The sequence below is a fragment of the Alligator mississippiensis genome, chromosome 1 (assembly GCF_030867095.1).
Source record: "Alligator mississippiensis isolate rAllMis1 chromosome 1, rAllMis1, whole genome shotgun sequence".
NCBI lineage: Eukaryota > Metazoa > Chordata > Crocodylia > Alligatoridae > Alligator > Alligator mississippiensis.
In genome coordinates, this window is record NC_081824.1 from 156,559,308 (window position 1) to 156,581,874 (window position 22,567).

Genomic DNA, 22,567 nt, shown 5'->3' on the forward strand with positions numbered 1-22,567 from the left:
AAAAGGTGCTATCCTGATTCTCTTTCTTCCCCTCGTCTTCAGCGCATGTGCAATTCCTGTTAAAGTAGTTGTCAACCTTTTCAGTCTGCACACCCCTCAACTTTTTTGAATGTTGTGGTACCGTTGGTTTGAGAACCACTTTTGTGCTGCTTTTGCTTACCTCAGAGCTTCTCAGCCACCATGCTGCCACATGCTCTTGCCTGTAGGTTTTCTGCTAGACCTAAAGTAGGCAGGAGCAGAGACACAGGCAGGGATCCTGGTTTTTTCTGTAAAAAAAACCCCCAAATTTTCAGGTGAAAAAACCCCAAATCCACATTTTTCCACAGTTAAAACACCCCTAAATATATAGGTATCAGTTGAACAAAATGTTTTATTGATATAGTTACAATTTTAAAGCCATGTGGAAGCCTACCATTGCCTCAATGATTATAATAAAATAACTTCAAAATACCTTTATATTTTGGCACTTGATTTTTTTTTTTATCATGCAAAATCAGAGCCCCTCACCTTCCCACTTTGCTCACCAGGAAGCGAGTCCAGCTGTGGCTGTCCCCCACACTGTTTTGTGGAGCTGAACACTGGAGCAGCCCTGATATGCTGGTGCCCATCACTCCTGACCTGAGCCCCTGCCTGCCCCGAACTTCCTCCCTCCTGGCAACAGCTCCCCCCCTGCACCAGGACACAGGTCCAGCAGTGGCTGTCCTCCCTGCTGCTTTGTGGCTCTGAGCAGTGCCAGCCCTTGCTGTTCTGTTCCCTGCATCTGCTGGTAGTAATAAGGCGAGGTTAAAGTTTTAGGGAGTTGCAAATAAGTTTAGCTTTGGTTCGAGCCCCCAACCAGAAACCTGGGATAACTAGATTTAAACTGGAGTGTCCTGAATGAACAAAATTCTGTCTCCGTTTATCAACAGTGCTTTGAGCAGCTGCAAACCCTTTCACATTAGCAGTTGACTAGCCAATGGCCCATCATGAATGACGGAGTTTTTAAGGGAGTGTTTAAATGGCCTCCTGCCTGCCCCCAGCTCACCCTTCAGGGCTGGAAATGTAAACAGTCCCTCTGCCACTGCTGCCTCCTTCTCCAGCATCTGGCAGAGTGGCTTGCTCCCCCTGCCCTCCTCCACTCCTGCATCCTTCCGCAGAGCAGCGGGGCTTCCCTCCACCTGAGGATGTGGTGGTGGCTTCTCCCTTCTGCCCGCCTGCTTCTACCTTCTCCCGCGCATCAGCAGGGCTCCCGCCTCCCCGCCTGAGGCAGCGGCAGTTCTTTCCCTGCCTGAGGAGGCGGAGCCCCCACAGCCAATTGCTGCTGGCCCTCTGGACAGTGCATGCACAGTTGCCCAAAAGCATTACGGACAGACAGACACACAGATTACGCCTTTTATTATATCAGAATGATGCAAGATGCTCAAGCCACGAAATTCAAATCCAGGACAGTGTTTTACACTTTATGTATTTGGCATTTTGGGGACTGTAAAATGCCCAGTGCTGTCATCAGTTGTCCAGAGTTCTCTGCAATGTACTTCAGGTCTGTGCGCAGATCTTCTACCACTAACAGGCTGGTTAGTTCCTGCAGAATGGGTGTATCCCCTTGTTGCGTTTGCTCATGCTCCACAAACCCAGGGTAGAGTTCTAGTACTGTGCATGGTACTTTACACAGTTGAGCCATGTATTCCACCTGGTCACATCCTGGTTGAGGTGGAAGCATTGGTGAATCAACACTATTCCTTTAGGTATCTCAAGAACCATGCACAATGAGCTAGAGCTTTAACTAAAAGTGACTTCATCGATTACAAAGCAGTCCACTTGCTTGAAGGTATCTTGTGAAGTATTTCCTGCCAGAGCAACTATATGCGCATAGCAACGAAGATGTACACAGTTTAAATACAGATTGCAAAGCATATTGTTCCAAGCCTTCACCATGTAGCTCGCACTGTCTGTTATAAATGCTTGTGGGATGCTGAATTCTATCATGTAAGACATCAAGGCTTGTGAAATGGTGGCATGACTAATTTTCCCCAGGCACTCTGTTTTTATGAGCTGTGGTGTGGGAATGGGAGCGTGCCTAAAAGGACGTACCTTGAGCACTTGAAATAAAATGTTGAAAACTGGTGTATTTTGGAAGTCAGTTGTTTCATTGGTGATCACAGCAATGGAGTTTCCCTCAGAGTCATTAAGACACTGTTTTTTTCTCTCCAAAGTGCTGGTAGGTGAGAATACAAATGGTCTGGTTTGGCAGTGGCACTGCCTCCCCTAAAGGGATTGCTCAAAAAATCCCTAACAGGTGAATCTATGTTATGCAGAAGAAAGTCTGCTTTTAAACACATTCATACAAAATCCGAAGTGACCGTGTCACAGTGATCTTTGGCAGCTGTAGAATGCTGGAACGCTTCAGTCATGTGAATTGTTTCTTTACTCTTGTTGAAGGCCCTACTGTTTCAGCATCTTCTCTTCATATCTTTTCACTCTGTGCTTAACGCTTTCCATGTGTTCTACAACTGTCTGCTTTCAAACATGAGCTACAGCCTTGTTGCATGCAACGCAAAACAGCACAGTACCACTGGTATGAAATTTATCCTTGCCAAACTGAGTGACACAGTCTTTAGCGGTGACTTTTGCAGTCTGTGTCATCTTTTGTAGACTTGAATGTGATGTCTGGAGACTGAAGTAAAATGTGACATGTATCAAAACATTAGCTCCCTGTACGTAGGGACTGATTCAATTTGTGACTTCTTTTTTTCATGGAAAAGATAAAATTAAGTGTTTTCCATGAAAAAAGCAAGCCAGCCATGTGATTTTGTTGTGGGGGGAGAAGACTTCCCGGTTCCAAGCAGAAAAGGTGGGAAGCATTCCCACCCTAGAGGAAATTCTGGCAAGCCTTGGAACATGGGGGTGAGATCCCAGGCAGAGGCCATGCCCCCACTGCAGAGGAAGGCACACCCCCCAGTGTGTACAAATCTGACTGGGGAAAATTCATTCCTAACCCCAGTGCAGAGTAGGTCTGACCCTGAGCAGAAGGGGCAGGACCCTTTAGCCAGGACCTTCCAAAGCTGAGTCTCAGCAGGAGTATTGGCACATCCCCAATCAATGTTGGATCAACCTCTTCTTGAACACCTCCAGTGCTGGACAGTTCACAGCTTTCCTGGATGTCTGTTTCACTGCCCCCTTTTCTAACTGGGAGTCAGTAACAGCAGCCTTCTGACCACTACTGGCTTTCTCCCTCAGCCCTTGAGGGAGAAAAAAAAAAAAAAAAAAAAGCAGTAATAGCAGCCTCCTGGCTACTGCTGGCTTTTTCCCCTGGCTCTTGGGGGGGAGAAACAGAAAAAATAAAAAAGCAACAGCCTCCCACTACATGCTTCTCCCCCAGCCCTTGGGGAAGAAAATGAAAAACAGCAGCCTTCTGGCCCTGTTCCCCACAGCCTGCTTCTCCCCCTCTGTTTCCAGGAGGGGCATGTGGGATCAGACCAAGCAGTGCTGTAGCAAGAGCACAGATTCCAGCTATAGCTGCTTCCCAATCCCAATCTGCCTCTGCAGGGAGCATGTGTTGCATCACCCTGGTTGAAGCATCACCAACTTTGTGGCATCCTGGTTGAAAGATGGTGTTCTTCTTAATGTGCTGGACATAATGGAGATGATGGTTTTGATTTGAAAATTGCAACTTGTATCTCACCTCCTACCACAGCATGTTGCAAAAGAATCCCAAAACAACAGCAAGAAAAGTTGGTGACCAGCTGCCTTTCCAACAGATTCCATTTTGCTAGGGAATACATGGATTATATAAAAGCTCATGGAACTGAACAGAACCAAACAAGAGAGGAATATTGCATTTATGTGATTATTATATTTATTATTTTTTATATTTATATTATACTATATTGAATCTTTTTTTACTTCAGCTAAATGATGGTTCTTGTTTTCTCTGATAGAGAAATTGTAGAGAAGCAGATTGGAAAATAAGACGTAAAAAATGAATCTAGAATTTTTCAGTTTAAGGAATGATGACTAATAGGATGCACAAGAGAAAAAAAAACCAAGACAGAATATGTTTAATATGTAACAGTTTTTCTGTTTGGAGTTTATAAGAAAGGAAGTGCTTAATAGATTGAAGTGTAATTCTTTAAACTATATAGGGCAGGGAGTTTTTCTTTTGTAACCTTTTCACTGCTGGAACGTCTAGCTCAGTTAAGTTTCTCTTGGTGGGGAGGAGAAGATTATTTCTTATTGTAGTAACATTTGGATAGTTTATGGTGGGTTTTAGTCCCAGAAAAAGAGGAAAAGGTTTGTTTTTTTTTAGGATTCTTTATTAACCTAATTCCAGATGCTGGCTAGTCAATTAGCTTTTTCCTTGACTTCAGTGTGTTTTGGATCATGTACAAAGATTATTAGACTTATGCTCTTATATATTATTTATTATAAAAATAACTTTTTTTAACCTTCTTATACTCAGTCAAGTCTATAGTTCTACTACTGTGCTAGTTAGGGTGTAATATCATAAATCATATTTATCCAAAGCACTGTCTAAGTAATGCTCACCATAAAAATCCCATTCTTAAAATTGTTTTATTAATAAAACCATTTGAAAGCTATTTACTTTTGCCGTTTGGGAATTTGTCTAGAGTCTTATTCAATTTTGTATTCACTTTAATGCATTACTATTCATATATACAATATTTTACACTAATATTACAAGGTTTTTGCTAACATATTATGCCATTTTATATAAAGTTTACATCACAAGCGCAGGTCACTTGAAAGAGTTTCTGTCTAGGCGGAGAGTATAAGTATGTGCTCTGATTTTAAGTATATTTTTAAACTGCTTTCCAAAACAACAGGTTCACCAGTTACAGTCACACTTAATAAGCTTATATTAAATCTGCTATCCAGACATCAGAAACAATACAATTTTGCCAAGTTTCAAGAAAGAAGATGTGCAGTTATGTCACATTTGGCTTCAGGCCTTAGAACTTTTTAACTGTTATTTAGGATGTCAAGAGACAGACTCTCAGCTAGTGTAGTCAGAGCTCTCTGGCTGCTTGGCAGGTTTCAGGCCAAAGCATGCATTGTTGGAAACATCAAAAGAAACAAAAAAGATTATATTGCTTCCATAATGTTCTTCTCATAAGTCCATAGAAATATTTTTCTAAGAAGCTTACAAACTGCAATTTGCTTGAATTCTAATTTGGTGGTCTGATTTTTAATGTTAGAAATGTTTAAATATATTATTTTTAGCTTATTACAGAAACTAGTAGGGAAAGGTTCCGAAGAGCTGGAACAGTAATAAGATACAAGTATGCTGTATCCCGTGTTAGGTCACAGAAAATAAATACAGGAAAGATATATATGGTATAAAATATATGCTATGACCTTAAGTAGAGATGATATATCTACATAACATCTGTCTGTGCTTTTAATTTTTGTTTAATTAGTAATGCAATTTAATTTTTAAACTTTAGAATAGAAATAATGTTAAAGGTGAATGTTTTTCCTCACCGAAGTTAATACATGTTTATTTAATTAATTAATTAATTAATTTTATTTTTTTATTTTTATTTTATTTTACTTTTTTATTTTATTTTTATGTTATTTTTATTTATTTATTTTATTTAATTAAAATAAATTTAAAAAAATCAAATCAAAATTTTAATTATTTCTGATTTTTTTCTTCTTTTTTAAAATTTAATTTGAGTTTGGACAGTGATACCAGACTTACTGGTTTCACTTCTGTTTCTACACAGTTTTACTTTCAGGTTGTTGACATGGTATCAGAATATTTATAAGGACTTTAAGGGAAAATGTTAATTGTGGTACATATGAAAACACTAATTCACACTCAGTTCATTAGAAGCTTTTGTCATCTTCTGGTTTTCAGGTAATATAAATTAAGACATGTTTACCTTCAGACACATTATTTAGAAAGCGACTCTGTATGTGCGTGTGTGCCTACATATGTACACATTGCATAACCCTTTAAAAAAAAAAAAGGCCTTAAAGCACATTACAGAGACCTGTTTAATTTCTTGGCTGCCTTGGGACATTTAAACATTTGTTTGTAGTTACCTCAAATAACTTCATATTATTTTAAACCAACAAGGTTAAACTGAAGCAGAATACCTTTGTGGTAGAACTTATTCCTAATGAAGTAAAGATAAGCTACAATAAGTGTTCAGACAACCTTTTTGTATCAGTTAATTCAGCAGTAAGTATCTACCCTACATCTGCACAATTTCTCTGTGAACACAAACCTAAGAGGTGGAGGTCTTTAGTTCCTAGTTTACAATGGAGGGATGCTAATTGTCTCTAATGGGTTTTGGATCAGTCCTGCAGTGCAGACCTACTTCTCTAGGTTGTAGAACACATTTTCTCCTTTACAATTTGCATTTGTAAGGTATACATTTAATTTTTACATATATTGCATTACCATTGTCAAAAGGTTCAAGCTGAATCAATTCAGTCTTTCCAAGTTAGTCTGAGCTGCAGAGATTAAAGTGACTAACAAGTGAACAGACATTTACTTTTTGCAGCCACGTGCCTGCAGTGCGTCAGGCCAGCAACTGGGGGGAGGCATAGCGTGGCTCCCTGGCACGGAGTAAGCATGGGCTGTCCGTTTGCTTCCTCCAGCTGTCCCCAAGGTCTCTGGGATTTGCAGTCCAGAATCACAACAACAGGACACTGCAGGGTTGCTCATCACTTCCTCTTCTGCTTCCGGGTGACTCTGGGATTTGTAGTCCAGTTTCAGCAAGAAGTAAGTTTAGCAGGACAGAGCAAGGCAGCTCTGTACCAGGGGAAGGGGGATTTAACACCCCTTCCCTGGCCCCAGACCCCAGCTGAGGTCTGCTTGGGAGAGGGGCAGTCCCTGTCCCCCCTGCAACCCTTTTCTGCTGGAGCAGATAGCACAGCCTGGCCCAGGGCTGGAAAGCATGCTGGGGGGCTGTGATTTAACTTGAACCAGGAAGGGGTTTGGGACAGAACTTTAATAAACCGGTTTATGAAAGTTCTTATAACCGGTTTATAAGTCTGATACTACATTCAACCAGGTTTATTTTAAACCAATTTCAGACATTTTGAAACAGGTTTATGTGTACAGTAACTTCTGTTCTGTTACAGGTTTAAACCAGCTTCTGATGACTTAAACTGGTTTGTGTGTAACTTCTGTCCCTAGCCTGAGGGTGGAGGTGGGGCCTTTGGCTGACAAGCTAGACAATTGACCTGCACTATTGTAGTGGATGGTACAGCTAATCAGTTGAGCATTTGGGGAGAGAACATTCCTATTGAGAAACAAGCCCTATTGTTCCTCTGAGGGTCTGATTCAGGGCTTTGTACAACTTGGTAGCATGTTACTCAGTGAGCTTTCCTGCCTATATATGACACACTACTCATTTTTAAGACATTGTTCTCCTCAGGTGAGATTCCTCTGCTCAATTCCTAAAGAAGCCCTTCCATTCCTTGTTAAGTCAGTTGAAATGGAATCTTGTGGCCAGGAGGTGCCAGAACTTCCTGACCGATTTGTCTAACTTAGCTTTAATTTTGCCTTTGATTAATAGTGCTTATCTCTGGCTGGTCACTGTCGATCATACAGAATATTGTGCAGAGATATGTGCACTGAATATGTCCACTGAGTTGTTGTGAACTTGTGATTAAACAATTGTGTGTTTAATTAAATCAAGGAACCTATTTCCTTTTCATCTTGGTGTTTGTTTCCAAGAGGCCCTGCAATTATTTTCAGGGGGGGAGACAGGGATATATGAAAGGGTTAGTTTCCTAGGCAGAGTACAGAAAAACAACATGAACACTGGGGAGTTGGGGGGGAGGAGGAGGGCAGGGGAGATATTTTAAGAGCTGCTTACTTAATTTACTTGAAAGAACAACAACAAAACCTGCCTGTAAATACCCTATCATCTAGAGGCTAGAGTATCATTCCACTATGTGGAATATGCCGGTTCGAATCTTGTCACACAGAAGAGGAAATCGGAATCTGGATCTCTTACATCCTGGTTGAGTATTCAAAGTCCTGAGCTACTGGATAGAAAAAGGGCACCTCCATTTGTTCAGTTTCCTTATCCCTTTTTCCTTCCCTTCACGTGAAACATTTGGGGTCAAATGGAATATTGTTTGACATTTTTTCCCCTTTCCATTTTAGTGAAACGTGGAGTAAATTTAAATTATCCTTTTATCTGGGCCTTTTCTTTTTGGTTTTGAAGGTGAACCAAACATAATCATTACTTCTGTACAATCTTATATAAAACACAAGACTAAGACTTCAGAGTCTCTCAGGTCTTTATAGAAGAAACAATGCAGAAACAATTAAAGTTGAGTCACTTCAGGGCTTAAAGCAAATTAAATTCATAGCTTCTGATGTCACAACTGAAAAAGAATATAAAAGACACCAGAAATCTTTGCAACAGTCATAATCCTGGATAAATTTTACAGTTGTCTATTTTGTTTGTTTAATTAAAAGGACAGTAGAATTATGTGCATTTTTAATATTATACAATTCCTACTTTTGGTTTGAGTATTACAGGTTTCATAGAAGCTGCATAGATGACTATATTTTTTTGTATTAAACTATATATAACATTTTCTCTTCCTCCCCACTTATACCAACCATCTTTCTTTCTGGTGTCAGAGCCTTGCTTATAGGACCAGAGTGTAGTTGTTTTCTGTTGGGATAAGCTACAGGAATTGGAAAAGTAAAAAGGAGTTTCTTTCCTGTATATCCTACAGTTAGACCCCAGACCCAAGACAAAGCTGCAGAAGAGACTTACAATGGAGGAACAAGTGGATGTCTTGGGCAGCAGTATATATACTATAAGAAGTAAACTACTGTTCTGTCTATTTTATATGTGTCTAAGAAATAATACAAGCACCAATTCATTCATTAAATTGGATGATTGCGTTTTACCACTGGCCAAAAATGCCCATTCCATAATTATTTCCACATGTGAAGTGCTTGAATAATAAGGCCACTGAAGTTGTTCTAGTTTCTCATGTAGTGTATTCCTGGTTCTTGTATCTTGGGGAGTTTGTGTGTAAAAGAAAATGGGTGGGGTTAAGGAGAAGAGGTGCCCTGCTTTGCTATTTAAGTAACAAAGGGAAGACTCCAAGGGTGAAGTAGGGCTGAAACTTAACTTTAAACTGTGTTCAAACCTGAGTTTCACTTTGTAAAGACTGTCAGTGCATCTTTCTTACTTTTTATAGAATCATAGAAAATTAGGTTTGGAAGGGACCTCAGGAGGTCTAGTTCAACACTTTGCTGAAAGCAAGCATGACCATCCCTAATTATATCAGCCAAACCAAGGCTTTGTCTAAACAGGTCTTTAAAAACTCCAAGGATGGAGATTCTGCAACTTCTCTGTGTAACCTGTTGCAGTACTCTTCTACTGCTCTGCTAGAAAGTAAGTTTTCCTAATATCTACCCAAAATGTCCCTTGCTGCTCCTTGCTCTGTCATATGCCACCACTGAGAACAATCAAGCTCAAACCTTTTTGGAACCACCCTTTAGAGAGTTGAAGGCTGTTATTAATTACGGTCTCAAGTTCTCTCTTCAGCAGACTAAATGGCTGCTTGTACATGCCATGGGGGTTTACTTTAGTTTAATTCTCCCTAAATTGAAGTGGTGGGTTTTTAAAAACACTGCTTAAATTTAGGGAGAATTAAACCAAAGTAAACCCACATGGTGCATACACGAGGGTTGGGCCCAATCCTTACCCGCCTTTCTGGCAGGGGTGGGGAAGGCAAGCTGCCAGTGAGCCGAGGTCCCTGAGCTGTGGGGGGCCAGTACTTCTCTCTGCAGCAGTGCCCCCCCCCAGGTGGCACCCGTCCGAAGGCACCTGGCCCTGGCAGTCTCGGGGGGGGGGGGGGGGGGGTACTGCAGCCACAGAAGGAAGCACCGCACCCCCGCGCAGTGCAGGCACGCAGGCACCGGGGAGGAAAGAAAAAAAAAAAATCGACACATGCAAACACCAACACCATTAAAGTGGTGCAGAAGCATTTAACCCACTTTAAAGTGTCGTGCAGACATGCCCCTCATTTCGTTTACACATGACCCAACATACTGGCACTGTAAATACACTTGTGCTCATTCTACAGCTTCTGCATCTGCATATACTGACAGCTATTAGATAATTTTAATATTTCTCTTGTGAAACTTTTAATGCTATTCTCATTGAGGCATATTTACCAGTTGAAGCTACCTTGTCAAAACTAAGACAGTTGTTGTCAGCTTACAGGGCCCACTGATATAGAATTAGGTCCATAGTGACAAGGCAGTATTCAGAAGCGAAAGGCTTGCTCAGCTTAGTTACAATACCTTTTCTGACACTGCAAGTTGCAAACTGTCTATATGCCATCATGGTGTGTATGTGTATTTGTATCGTATTCAAAAGCTGCATTACATCTAATGTTCGAATGTTTCATCTCTGTTCAGTGTAGCTTGCATCTGATTTCTAATGGCATCAAACCTCTTTTTCCTTAGAAGTTTTATCAGATCTGATGCTTAGAAACATCCAAACTCTTTCTGAAGACAAGTTTAACTTTTTGTGGGCCCAATTTCTCCTTCATGTAACTCCACTACAGTTATAATAGGGATCTGTACCTCAATATGTGAGCTCTCTTAGTATGAACAAATGTGTACAACATCAGTATGAACTGTGTATACTGTTTATCTGTATTTATTTATTGTTCTTTGGGTTACTGTTTGGCATTTACCATAAAATAAAGACAGTATAAAAATACTTAGGGCTACTTGGCAGTGCAAACACTAGCATCCCTTTAAAGAAGGGAAGGATTTGTTTAGACTTCAGGATTTAACCCTTCTTTGTTAAAAGGATTAATAGTCATCTTTAAGCATTCAATCAAATCTTTGAGGTCAAGTGGCAATGACCCCGGCTTTAAACTTTGATCAAAATCTCTAGATGTTGCGTGTCCTATTTATAGCGCACTAGGTGCTATAATTCAGTACGAGTCTGCGGTGTGATGAAGCTGCACAAAAAGCAAATGTGCCTTTTTGGATACATCAATAGAAGTATTAGGTGTGAAATATGGGAGGTGATAGTGCCCATCTACTTGGATCTGATTAGGCCTCATTTAGAGTATTGTGTGCAGTTTTGGTCTCCACATTTTTAAAAGGATATGTAGAAGTTAGAGAGGGGCCAGAGGCAGGTGACAAAAATGATCAAGGGCTTGGCAGGCAGATCATGAGGAAAGGGTGAATGAAATAGGCACGTTCAGCCTCTGGAAGTTTTTTTTCTTCTTGCTGATGCATGTCAGCTTATTTGATTGTTTTTGGTTTTGGTTTTTGCCTTCCTTGGAAACATAAAGTGTGGGGTGCAGCCAAGGCTAAGGATTTTGACTGGGGTGTGCTAGTGCTTCTGCTGGGGCTTAAACCTAGAGATGCCTTGCTAGAGGGTCTTGCACCTGAGCAGAGGGGCAAGCCTGATCACCATATTAGGGGTCAGGAAGAAATTTTGCCCCCTGGTCAAATTTGGATTGCCTGTAGGTGTGTTTGCCTTTGTTTTGTAGTGGGGAGTATGGACCTCTTCCCTGGATATCTCATACATTTTTGAACAACTTTTTTAGCAACGAGATGTTGCCCATACTGGTCCCCTTGTCTTGCCTGTGGCAGGTTAGGGTGTTTCATTTTGTACTTGTATTAGGGTTGGCTGTAATTTTCCTAATAGGATGGGCGGTAGATTTGTATAGGATTGTTTGGATGAGGATGATCCTACTAGATGGAGGGAGTTGAACTGGATTACCTCTTGAGGTAATCAAGATCCGTTCCAGGCCTGCTTTGCAATGATTCTAGGTCTGGAGAACATCTTTCTTTACATCCGTGTTGCTTAGCTGTTCCACCAAAATGCCTGAAGAAATGTTATGATAATATTACATAGTTGCAGCAAAAAAGCCCCATTTTTTTAACTTCAGTCTTTATGAAGAAACCTAAATAAAATGAGCTTTATTGGCCTAAGAGGGTCTCTGTATAATTGGGTTCTGCATCTAATTGGGATTATTAATATATACAAAATATATCAAACTGTACCAGCTTTACATCATTTAAGGGTTCTTAAAATACTGTATAATAATATATGCATAATTATGCAATAACACATTTTAATGTTTTCTGTATGTTATGTGCAAAACAAAATCCATTCATAGATCAGTTTTATTTATTTTTGGAATGTCATGAAAGCCTTTAGGATGTAAAACTTTACATCCCAAGGAAAAAAAAAAATCGTCCAAAATGAAGTAATTTGCACTTTCATGTACCCTGTCTTAAGAAGATATATAGGTGATGGGATACTTTCACTCTTTGATCTGTAGGTATAACTCCCTAATGATTATATATCATGGCATACCCGATCTACTTCACTTGGTGAAACACACGTTGCTTGTTGTCCTGCATGATCAATGGGCAGAACAAAGGGCAACATGTTCCCTAGTTAGAGATATCCACCCAGGAAACTCTGCAACCCCAGGTTTCCATGCTTATGGAGATGTGCCCTGAAGATTCCCAAGCATATGTAAAGAGGGGAAAGATATACCCTGGAGATTCCCCTTTAAGAGGGGAAAGCTGGCCAAGCACTCCTGGGAAATGAAGGGCCCGATCCTATGTGGGGAATTCTCAGGGCACTCAATACCAGAACCTTCAAGCCCTGGGAGCGCCTGTCTGAGGTAGTGGAAGAGCGCAGGTAGCTCTAGGTTGCCCATGTTCTCTCCCCATAAAGCACATGGATGCCTCCCATGAAAAAGCAAAACAAATTATTATTACTTTTTGTCTAGCTACAAAGGCATTTATTGCAAGACAAAGGGCATAGACATCTATTTGGTTTTGCCCTGTGCTGCCATAAAAATGGTCATGGTGGCACAAACGTGGTACCTGCTTCTAGCCTTATACCTGGGGGAGAGAAGGGAGAGATTGTACTTAAACATTAGTATTTCACAACTTGTTCAGATTAATGCACTTAGTTTGTTTCACCCGATTCAGAGTATTTTGGTAAGCAATCACATGTATTGAGTAACTAAGCTGAAGTGCTAAATACCATGTGTTCAAGACCTTGAATCAGCAAGGGAATACTTCTTCAGATTTAAATGAATATTCATACATGCTTAATATTAAGCACAAGCTTAAATATCTTGCTGAACTGAGTACTTAATGCTCCAATGCTAGTAAGCATATTAAGCATAAAGTGTATGGTAGGGTTTTTACAGGAGCCCATATTATGGCTGGATTTTAAAACTGAAGGAATACCTGTGAGTGATAATTTCCCTGCCTTTCATGGAGTTGCACTCTGCCAAGGAGATAAGTTGAGTCTAGGAGTTGGTGGGGAGGGATGCTGAAGTGGCACAATTACACCTCCTTGAAGAGTATAGTTCACCGGTGGATTGCTCCAGTTCTCTGCATCACAGATGCCTGGGTCCCATGCGGAGTCTGAGGCATGGCTGGAGCCCCTGGCTAATGGGGGATACCCGGGGGGATGGAGCAGAGAGCAGGTGAGGAAGGGATACCTGCTCACCACTGCTGCCATTGTCTCCAGCTGACTACGAGCAGAGGAAGCCCTAGACCACCCATATCCCTCTGTAGCTAAGAGCTGCTGGGAGCGACTGCAGGTGGTGCTGATGGCAGCTGCAGCATTAGGCAGTTTCTTGCTGTCCCTTCCCTCAGATTTCTTGCCACAGCCCAGAGGCCCCAGCTGCAGGGAGTAGCTATATTGGGTGCCAGGGAGGGTCAGGGTGTCAGTGGACAGTTTCTCTCTCCATTAGCACCTGCTTCTGACCAGTGGGGCACACTTGAGGGGACCTAATGGGGAGCAGGTACTGCAGGGGAGGGGACACCGCTCACAGCTGCCTCTGTCCCCAGCTGATCCCAGCTAACTGCAGCCCAAGGTAGGGTAGGACAGGAGTGCCTCTGGGGCTTCCCTGCCCTGGGGTCAACCAAGAACAGTGGTGGCAGCAGATAGGTCTCCCCTTCCTATACCCAGAGGCAACCCCTGCTGGAGAGCATGAGGAGAGAATGGGAGAGGTGTTCAGTATATACCTGCTTTGGTATCTCAAAAAAGTCCCTGGCTAATGCTGCTGCAGTACAGTCTGTCTATGGGGAGTGGCGGAGGGGCAACTGCAGCAGCATCCCTGCAACATCAGTCACATAGTTCATACCCCCTTTTTAAAAATCCAAGAACTGCCTATGGCTGTCTCTCCCCTTTATTTTAAGCCTGAAAAGAAATTATTAGTTTGTCTCTTTGGCATAGAGAAAATAGCTGCTCTACGTCTTTGTATAAATAGCTAGTGTTATCAATGAAGGAAAACCTTCATCCTCCCACAGAAATCTTTTCAATCCTTCCCAGTATTTTTCCCCAAAAATTATTCCATAGTATGAAGTTCAAATACATTGGACATATTTGTTAGTAACAAAGGAAAAAATACTTCTAGAATAGATGAGTTATCTCACCATTCTTCCTTCATTGAGAGAGGATTTTTGCGTAAGTGGGTATGCAATGTAAACAAGTCTTCCAGCCCTTCACCTTTTCCCTTGTGATTGTATACTTTGAAATAACATCTAAAATGTCACTGTAATCTGCTCTTCATTTTCAACAGAAACCTTCACAATGTGAATAATTTTATTTTGTTACTATAAAATATTGGCCCGTGCAAAGTATTTGGAAAGGTCATACAAAAAAAAATTCTGGATCTAAAATTCATGCTTTTAGCCTTTCTTGTGGATTAACTGACTCTGAAATTGAAACAGCCTTGAATGAGGCTGACACGCTAGAATCCATAGATTTAAATAATTTAAAATATAGGAGTAGATGACATCTAAGGTTATCCCCAAAAGGTACAGAAATTGGGACATACTTTTTTTCAGTTTGTGATGAAATTATAACTCTGAACTATTTCCCTCTCTCAAAGTCTGATTGAACATTGTCAGAAACTGGTTAGATTGTTTTTTTCCTTCCTCTACTGGGGAGAGTTCAGAGGTCTGGATTTTGTTTGCTTTGCTCTGTTTTATCCTGAAGTTATTTCTCCCCTCACACCCCACTTTGAAAAAAAAAAAAGGTGTGTTCCTTTTTCTAATATTTCTACTGCTTTGCTCTCACTTTTTCTTTTTAATAAAATATTACTAGGGGATAATTTTCTTTTTGTTCATCAGACTATCTTCATATTCTAATATTACAGCTAGTTAATCTTTTTTCTCCATTTTCCTGGTAGAAAAGGGAATTTTGTTGACAATTTTCCACGAGAAGAAAAAAGAAAAGAAAAAAAAAAGATGCTTTCCTGATGGAAATTTTTTAATGAATTGGATTATTTTAAGGTCACGTTAACAGTTGATTTCTGGGTCTGTCCAAACCACTTCAGTATGTTTGTTACTGGAATTGGTCATTTTGGCTCCCTATCAGGATTACGTTTACTATGACAGATGGCAACTCGAGGGATGGTTTGGTGTTCAGTGGTTCTTATAGATATTAATGTTGATCTGAAATGAAATGTTTATACAAAAACATATTTTGCTCACATCTTGTGTAATAGCCTAGTGGTTAGGCACTCCTTCAAAGTGACACTTGGATGTGTAGACCTTCCTTAGGACCTTGTTATAGGAGCTTAACCCTTGGATTGTCCACACATTAATACATAAAACTTGTTTTAAGCACCATTTAGGCAGTTTAAAGTTTTACCACTCCAGGCTAGGTTTTTCTCTGATCTGTATTACCCAGCTTGTGTAACACTAAGGGGTAGCCACTCTAAGTCTGGATTGGGCCTGCTGCCCCTTTCCATGGATTGGGCCCACCATTTGTGCCCCCCCTCTCCACCCCAAACTCCAGATCCCCAATCACCACTTTCTGCCTTCCCCAGTCTTTTGACTGCTGGTGCTGTACTGGGGGAGCAGGCAGGGAAGGAGAACCTGGCTGCCCAGCCACTGCTGCCATTCTCTGGGCTGGGCTGGGCTGGGCTGGGCGGGTGACTACAAATAAGCTGAGGGATATCATAGGGGACAGGGTATGAGCCATGAGGGCCAAGGAGGCAGGGGGTAGCCCTAGGGGGAAGGCGGAAGCCCAGAATGGGAGGAGTTTGTTCTTACCTTTCAGTCTGCAAAGCCCCTGCTGGTTGGAATATGTGACTGCTCCAAACTTGAGCTAGCACTATCACTGATCAACATTTGAGCAGTTCAAAGTCAATGTGTAACAAGACCCTAAGGCTGAAGAGGGTGTTAGTTAGTCCATATCTTCCACCTCCGACGGCTGATTTCTAACCACTAGGCTTAATACTAGATTGGAATGAGCATCGTCCTCACTCATCCTGCTGAAGCTGTTACAATGTGTCCAGGAACACAAAATTTGCCGAGACAGAGGCAATACTGGAGAGGACAGTCCTGAGCTCCTGCCTCCTGCTTCCAGGGCTCATGATTTTTGTCCATGAATCTAGTGCAAAATGCAGCTCTTTGAGCAGTGCACACAGCACCAAGCTAAGGACTTGTATTTTCTCTTGTTTGCTCTCCCTCTTACTATTCAGAAAATAGTTTTATAAAAATAGAATTACATAAATATGTAATTTTAAGATCACAATACACTTACTCATGTCATAAATAGTTGATATTCAAACTCTATGCACTGTTTCTTTTTTTAAGTATCTGAAGTACTGTTGTTTAAATGCAATCATATAACTAACATCTACATGTGTGCTTAAGATATACAGATCTTGTTATACTAAGGAGCTTTGAATCACTCTGTGGAAGAATTACTCCTTACTAAAAAAAAAAAAAATATTGGCTTCAGGCACAGACCAGGGCTTGGACAAACGTCAGTTCAACCCAGCTCAGCCACACAGTGCAAGACCTTTGTAGTTGCATACTTTCTGTGCACATCAGGTGCTAATCTGTTGAACCGGAACAGTAATTGTTCCTTTCTTTTCTAATTAGCTGTTTGAACTTTCCATGGCACTGATTGTCTTTCACAGAGTTTCTCTAAGGCCCTTGGTAGACATTCAGTTAAAGGTGCGATAGGATCCAATCCACAATCCCAACAGTTGTGCCTTCTGCAAGGCAGGAGGGCTGATCGTGGGATCTAGGATCAGATCCCAAACATACCTAATGGTGGAGCAGGAGAAGCCTAGGTTCATGATGCTGGGCTTCCCCTACACTGTCAAGTAGCAAGCCAGTCAGCTAATCAGTGCTCCTAGCCTCTGGGGAACATGAGAGTTAAGGTGTGTCCCCATGGCTGGGAAGCCTGATCAGCTGATTGTCCTAGCCCCACATTCAATTTAAGATGTAATAGGAACCTGCCAAAAAGTTATTTCAGTACAAACTTTGTATAATGACTTTGTGGCATATTCTCCATTTTATTGCACCATTAAGTGTGTGAATGTGTAGCTGGGTTACTACTTAACATGAAATTAACTGGTCTTGAGTGTAACATCTGCCAGGATCCTAAAGCACCTCAGAAAATATTACTGTAATACAAGTGTTCCTATGATACAAATGATGATCATTTATGGGGCCTTTTAGGTGTGACTTCATTGTTCTCAAATGTGTTTAAAAACACTTTAAAAATCCACTGAAGTCAATTATAATGCAGTATTTAAATAGTAAATACCCAAAGTATTTTCCTAAATGGCAAGTTTGTTGTATCATTAGGAATGCTCAGATATAGGATTTCATTCACCAATGATTTTTCTATTTTTGGGTTGGGTGCACCTCATTTGAAAGTAAACTGAGGAGTGCCACTTGTATTAGAAACATGGGAACAAAATAACATATATTATCCCAAACTGACTGAGTTTAAGGGGGTTTTTTTTGTGTTTTTATCCTATAAATAATGTGAATGTAATATTTATGACTTGCATACAGACAATATTAAACAAGGCTAACAAGGCTATAAAGACCTATGTCACAAGTTACAGGAACAAACAGAAAATTAATTAGTAGTACTTGAGCTTTGGAAGATGAACAGTACTCAGTGTTTTTGTCCTTGTGTGTTGAAAGACTCCATGAGAGTTTAGTAGCCCAGAATGCTTGACTGGAAATTGTATTACAAATGAATGTAGGACAATTGAGTAAAATTTTAACAAATAATTAAGGATTTAGACTATTTGGCACTAAAACAAAACTTTCATTGACTGTATTGGGAATCTTTCTGAAGACCACACAATATATTGTAACCATTTAAGTAGATTGAATTAAAAGCATCTCACCTCTACAAATAATCGTTCAGGTGGTTTCAGTGTTTTTGATATTGGTTTTCTACTTGTCCATAGAAGGTTCTAGGGAGAGCATCTAAGTGAAAATTGATAAGCAAAATAGATAAGACCAGATAAACGTGTGGGGGGTGGGGAGGGGGACATTTGTGTGGGTGAAACTTGTTTGGTCAGGGTGCCTGTGCGAGAAAGAAACCTCTTTCTGACTCTTCCACGCAGGCACACGTGGAGATGTAACATTCCCCTCCAGCCTCATCGGCAATTTTCAGACTCGCTAGCCTCTCAGAACTTTGTCTGATGGTTTAGGGCAGGGTGCCGGGAGGTTGTGACAATAAGGTGCTGTTGTTACAGAGTACTTTACAGGTTACCTTTAAATCTGTAAAATGGTATGCTGTTGTCAAGTTAGAACAGTTTCAGAGTAGCCACAAGTTAAGGCTTAATGCTGTCTCAGACCTGCATAACTGACTTGCAACCTGAGGTCCTGATGTGCAGGGGGTGGACAGAAGCCAGGACTCTATCCTTCCTCTGGGGTGAGAGGAGGCACATCAATCTGCATTCTGCACATCTTTTTTTTATCCCCAAAGAGTGATTAAGTTAACTTATTAGACAACAGATTTAGTACCTGTTCCCCAACAGGTCACCCCAGAAAGGGGAAGAGGGAATACAATTTATATTTGTTATATATTTTCTTTCAGCACCACACCATAAATCTTTTTTTTTCTTTTTTAACTCAAAGAATGGATGAAGTGTGTTAGAATCCTTAGCCTAAAGATACAAAATGTTGTAAGATTTTGAAAATGTTCGCAGAATTTTTCACGTCCTGATTCCATGAAGTATATATGACAAGACGTCCGTTCTTACCAGATTTCCAGCACTGTTCATCAGACTAAACAGTTTAGTGGCATATAGCCTGCAGGTAGATACATCATCATGGAGGTTGTGGCTTCTTTCACTCCACAGCTAACAGGAGCCATGGGTGGGAGGGTAGGAAAGGGGGAGAAAACTGTTTGAACTGAATGGCAGGAGGGAAAAAGTAAAGAGAAAGTGAAAAAGAATAATAAATAAATAAATAAAAAGGACCACAATCTTGTACTTGTTTCACTGAATTGGGATTGTATTAGCAGGGGGACCTAGATTAGTAATCACACACCAGGGCAGAGCTGAGACTTAGTGGACTCACAGCATACGTGCCACACTGGGGCAATATTCTTATAAGCTGCTTGGTTCTGCAAGCTGTACTTCCAGCTCCTGGCAGTAGTGGTATTTTCTCTTTACCCCTGATGGCAGTGAATTCCAGCACCTCAGCATGGGTCCAGTTTCCAGCCCACCTAGTGGTTTCCATTCTCTGGCCCATTCTTTTCATGGAGGTAGGATTGCTATAGTTATTTTCACAGGGGTGCAAGAGCAAGAAGCAAACTGTGGGAGCTGCACCTGGGTGGACAGGGTGTGCTGGGAGCAGAAGGATGTTTTGGCTTGGGGAGAACACCACTCTCCAGGGCACTAGAATTCAGGAGGGTTGAGTTCACCCATAGAACAAAGGAGTGGGAACGACTGAGATTGGTGCATCCTGGGATGCCTGAGGAACTTTTATCTCCCTGGAGCAAATTAACAATACCGTGGAATGACCTTGGTAAAATGGATCAAAGATAACCTTTGCTTGAATTGGCATAACTTTAAAACATTTAGAGCATGAATTAACACCCTTTAATGGGTGAATGCTCCCATTCTTAATGCCTTTGTGACTGTTTAATGGTAATCTGTATCACAACCGTAAGAGATATTGGTTATCATCACTTCTTCCTGCATCATCCATTTTCTTCATAGAGAGATCCACTGTTAGATTTCCACTGGCTGACTGAACAGTTCCAGTGAGCTAGTTGGCCTATAGTGTTCTATTCCAAAGAAAGAATGGTCTGAAATCTTCATGACAAGCTTGCTGTTTCTATTCCTGGGAATACTTCTTAATTTGGGGCCTGTTCTCAGTTGTTCAGTGTCTTGCATAGTAATGCAGAACAGCTTTGGAGCGATTTAAGTTTGCATAAAAATTAATAGCATTTTCAGAGACAAGCAATTTGTAAAGGCTTTCAGGTATCATGACACAGCTTCATAATCACTGAGGCTAGGCATTTCAAGAAGTGTTAGATGTCAGAAAGCCAATCCTGTTCAGTAACATTTGCAAACAAGTAGTTTAGATAATTGCTGTACTTGCACTCTAACATCTACCTCCAAACCAGCTATTTGTTGCAGCTGAGCCCTGATATTTAAAAACATGTTATTAATGGTATTTCCCCCCCTCTTGAATTTATTTTTTGAAAGTAATTTTTGTAGCAATAACAGCTGGTTAAAGGAAATTTATGCCAGTAAATGTTTCTTTCAGTAGGTCCTTTGATGGTTAATGATTAATCTACACATAATCTTTTTTATCCCCAAAGGCTGATTACATTATTAGGCAAGAGATTAAGCACCTCTTCCCCAACCTCACCCTCACTCCAAAAAGGGGAAGAAAGAATACAATTTATATTTTATATATTTTCTTTCAGCACCACACCATAAGTCTTTTTTTTTTTTTCCCCTTTTTTAACTCAAACAACTGATGAAGTACGTTGGAATCCTTAGTCTAAAGAAGCAAACTTTTGTAAGATTTTGAAAATGTTAACTGAATTTTTCATGTCCTGATTCCATGACGTATACATGACAAGAGAATCAGTTGTTACCAGATTTTCAGCACAGTTCATCAGACTAAATAGTTTAGTCATCTTCAGTGTTGTGTTATTTTCTGAGCAAAATAGAAAAGAAATTGGACTTATGCATGCTGCATAAACACCTTGACCTTATGTGGTGACATATTCAAGAAACCTAATTATGATTTTACCCTGACAAAAACAACTTCTAGAAGTAGTGTAGCTGGGCATGGGGGGCAGGCAGTGCATCAGCCCTTAGCATTGGTGTAGAACAGGGGTGGGCAAAATGCGGCCCTTGAAATGTTTAGAAAATTAATATTTATCTGACCTGGGCTGCCTGGCATGAGGCCCATGATGGCTTGCCAAAACTCAGTAAGTGGCCCTCTGCCCAAAATAATTGCCTGCCCCTGGTATAGAAGGTGTGCCAGTGTGGCCCCCATCCCTCTCCCCTAAGGAGTCTAAGTGGAATTAAGCCCCCCGGGAGGATTTGCCATGGAAAGAACAGTCATGCTCCTGCTGAGGTAGAGGGTAGTAAATAGGGTACCAGAAGCAGCTTCTGGGCTAAGTACAGACAGTCAGAAAGCCTGAAACTGAATTGATTCAGTCTTTACAGGTTACTCTAAACTGCAGAGATTAAACTGAAATAGAAGTGACCAGACATTTACCTTTGATTCAGGGAATGCAGCAACATACCTGTAGTGGCTCATACCAAAAACTGGTGGGGAGCAAAAGAGAATGGCTCTCTGTTCACTTCCTCTTCCTGCTGCCCCTGAGGTCTCTGGGATTTGCAGTCCAAAAAATCACAACAGTAGGACTCTGCAGAGTTGCTTATCACTTCCTGCTTCCAGGTGCCTCTGGGATTTGTAGTCCACAGTTGCAGCCCAGCAATACTTTTGAGCAGGGGAAGGAGTGTTTAACCCACCTTGCTGGCCCCAGACCCCAGCCATGGTTTGCCTGGGAGGGAGGGCAAGCCCCCCTGCAGACTGGGCTGAATCCTCAGCTGGACTTGCCTCTCCACCTCCCCCACTTGTCAGCCAGTCCTCACTACTCCAGTTAGGTAACAGAGGGGTGGTGCCAGCCCTGCTCTCTGAAGCAGACAGTATAGCCGAGCCCAGGGCTAGAAAATATGCTGTGGGACTGTGATTTAACTTGAAACAGGAAGGCACGTGGGATAGAAGTTTCATAAACTAGTTTAACTCAAATCAGTTCATTCAGATACTACATGCAGCCTGGTTTATATTAAACCAGTTTCAGCCATTTTGAAACTGGTTTATGTACACTGAGCTTCTGTTCTGTTACAGGTTTAAACCAGTTTCTGATCATGTAAACTGGTTTATGTGTAACTTCTGTCCCTAGCCCTGGGGAGTTTGAGCCACTTCCTGTCCTGCAGTTGCAGCAGGCCAAGCCTGCACTTCTACAGCACAGTAGCAGCTGCTGCCCAAGTGAGGAGGTTCCAGGCAGAAAAGACTTCACAGTCCCTCCCTGCTCCCCTGCCTTTGCTTTCTAGGGGTCAGCAAAGTTCCCTCTCCCCTGCCATCCTTGCTGGAGGAACTGAAAGAGCTCGCTACACTTCTGACTTCTAGTAACTGCGTGAATTTTGTGTGTGTAAGGACAATTTAATGAAGCCCTCGTATTTTGGTCTCACTGCACCCACAGCAAAGAGATGTGCTGAATTTAGGATATCTCAAAGTTCAAGTGAATTTCAGTGCATCTTTCTG

The 22,567-nt window shown here is 41.2% G+C and overlaps 1 protein-coding gene and 1 long non-coding RNA gene across 3 annotated transcripts in view; one reads left to right on the top strand and one right to left on the bottom strand.

The window, feature by feature from the left end:
• Window positions 1-22,567, top strand: part of CHRM3 (cholinergic receptor muscarinic 3) — a 528,683-nt gene that overhangs the window by 11,702 nt on the left and 494,414 nt on the right. The gene's annotated exons all lie outside the window — the stretch shown is intronic.
• LOC109286440 (uncharacterized) lies at window positions 1,372-21,532 on the bottom strand. 2 transcript variants are annotated; one of them, XR_009455953.1, is made up of 4 exons: window positions 19,030-21,532; window positions 18,166-18,247; window positions 11,742-11,846; window positions 1,372-2,653 (listed from the first exon to the last, which is right to left on the bottom strand). It is a non-coding gene; the product is annotated as an uncharacterized LOC109286440 (long non-coding RNA). The 2 variants fall into 2 exon arrangements; XR_009455952.1 differs by lacking the exons at window positions 1,372-2,653; window positions 11,742-11,846 and adding an exon at window positions 11,853-16,174.